This window comes from Penaeus japonicus, unplaced genomic scaffold, assembly GCF_977035675.1.
Source record: "Penaeus japonicus unplaced genomic scaffold, GWHDUDI00000001_assembly GWHDUDI00000039, whole genome shotgun sequence".
NCBI lineage: Eukaryota > Metazoa > Arthropoda > Malacostraca > Decapoda > Penaeidae > Penaeus > Penaeus japonicus.
The window spans coordinates 22,592,721-22,595,220 of NW_028234441.1; the positions used below are offsets into that span (position 1 = coordinate 22,592,721).

Sequence of the window (2,500 nt, forward strand, 5' to 3'; positions counted from 1 at the left end):
GATCTCTCTGTTTCTCCCTTCCTCTTTTCCTACTATCCCCAGTTCCTTTCCTCTTTCCCTCCTTTCTTCCCTCACTTACTCCCTCCTTCCTTCCCTCACTCCCTCCCTCCTTCCCTCCTCTTCCTCGCCCCCTTTCCCAGATAATGGGGGGGTTGTTGTGTGTTTTTTTTGCTTACTTCTAAAGCCCTGACTAACCCATTCCGTCCTTTTTTTCAACTCACTCCTCCGTCTCTCCCTCTCTACCTAACTCCCTCCCTCCCTCCATCTCCTTCCACTGACATAAACATCAGTGTCTATCCGTCCCTCCATCCTTTTCAAAATAGATGCTTTAATAAATAAAGCAGCGATTGAGAGGGGTTGTGCGTATGAAGGTGGGTGATGTATGAGGGTATACGTGAAGGAAGAAAAGGAGAGAAGAGTGACGTAAGGGAGATTAAGATCGGTTAATAAGCGATCATGTTGTCCATTCCAGAGCTGAGTTGATTATCGACTTTCTCTTCTCCTCTCTCTCTCTCTCTCTCTCTCTCTCTCTCTCTCTCTCTCTCTCTCTCTCTCCTCCTCACTCTCTCTCTCTCTCTCTCTCCTTCCCTCCCTCCCTCCCTCCCTTCCTAATTCACTCACTCACTCACTCCCCATCCCTTAGCAAGTACAACAAACAATATATATATATATATATATATATATATATATATATATACAATGAATGAACCAATACATTCATTTTTTGTATCCTTTTCAATATCATTTCTATCTGATAAAAAAAAAACAACAACTAAATATAACGATAGATATCAAAACAAAACAAACATCAACATACAACAAAACAAACTAGAAACAACCATAATAAATATCAACAACAGAACACAAAACATAAGAACAGAACAAAAAAAAAGAAATATAAATAACCCATAAAAAAGGGAAAGACAGAGAGAGAATGATGAGAGAGAAGAAGTCAGAAGTTCCTCCCATCTCAACAGAAAGCACTTGCCCTCGCGACTTTAAAAACCAGGTCAAGGGACAAGGTAACAGAACTTTGATGTCCTTGCATAACCCTGATGAAAATGTTTGTTTCCGTTTTTTTTTTTTTTTTTTCTTTTTTTCTTTTTTTTTAATCTATTAAGTGAATTATTTAGGGATTAGAGAGGATGCAGGGAAGGGAGGAGTGGAGACAGTGAAGGGATGAAAAAGGAGGATAGGGACAGTAAGGAAATAGGAAGATGGAGATAGAACAGGGGAGTAGGGAGGAGATAGGGATAGAGTAAAGATAAGGCTTGGGAAGGAGTGAGACAGCAAGGAAATGTAGAAAAGGAATGAGAGTAGGGATGGAGACAGTAATGGAGGTAGTGAGAGAAGGGAGTTATAGGAAATAACAGTAGAGAAGGAGAATATATGAGGTATTAAAAAAGGATAGGAGAGAGAGGCAGAGAGAGAGGAATATCCAACGAAGAAGCAATGGAAGATGATGAGGCATAAAAAAAGAGAAGAAATTGAAATAATAACAAAGAAAAGGAATAGGAAGGAATCCGGGTAAAGGAAGTAGGAATCGAGATGATATTGCAAGTCGGAAAGAATAAAATGAAGAATTGGAAAAAGAAGAGAGAAGAAAGAGAAGAATTGAGAAAAAAGGGATAAAAGAAGATTGACGAGACATAGTGAAAAAATTGAGAAAAATATAAAAAGGATGCTAAAGAGAAAACAAAAAGATTAAAGCAGGAGTAAATAGAAAGAAAATAGTTAAAATGAATAGATAGAAAAAAAAAGGGAGATAAAGAAATAAGAAAAAGAAATAAAGATAAAGAGGAAAGTAAAAAAAAAAATTAAAAAAAAAAACAATAAAAGGAAAAAGAAAGAAAGAAAAAAAAACAAGAAAAGAATGTGAGAAAAAAATAGATAATTGAACGACCGTGGGACGAAGAGAGAAAGACAAAAGAGAGAAAGAGAGAAAAAAAAAGAAAGATGAAAAGACCATATTAAAGATATTATCCAGTATAAGATATGGATTACGGAAAAGATAAAAAAGAAAACAAATTATAATATAAATGATTATGGAAGAGAAAGAAAGATGTGATAGAAGATAATAATTACATAGGAGAGATAATATTAAATATATAGATTTTGAATGATATTGAGAGTGAATAGAGTGGTTAAAATTAGAAATAAGAAGGATGTAAAGAGACTTACAGATAAGAAGGTATAAAAGATGAAAAATAATGGTGTCAAAAAAAGTAAATAAAGCCTAAGAACGAAAGTTAAGAAGATAAAGGAATGTAACTAAAAGTAGAGACATAGAATATATGAGAGTAATCCATATAGAGAGACATGAAAGAAAATTAACAAGAAAAAGAAAAAAAATAATGAAAAGAAATAAGAAATAACGAAACGTAATAGAAACACAAAAAGATAAACTTAAGAAAAAAGAAGAAGAAAAACAAATAAGGTGACACAAGAAAAATAACATTAACATTAGAGAGAGAGAGAGAGAGAAACGAAATAGAGGGAG

General features: G+C 34.3%; 1 protein-coding gene and 1 pseudogene across 2 annotated transcripts in view; one reads left to right on the top strand and one right to left on the bottom strand.

The window, feature by feature from the left end:
• The window catches only part of LOC122248042 (uncharacterized), a 203,449-nt pseudogene that overhangs the window by 129,363 nt on the left and 71,586 nt on the right, over positions 1 to 2,500 (top strand). The window lies entirely within an intron of this gene.
• The window catches only part of LOC147467031 (cadherin-like and PC-esterase domain-containing protein 1), a 17,085-nt gene that overhangs the window by 12,122 nt on the left and 2,463 nt on the right, over positions 1 to 2,500 (bottom strand). The window lies entirely within an intron of this gene.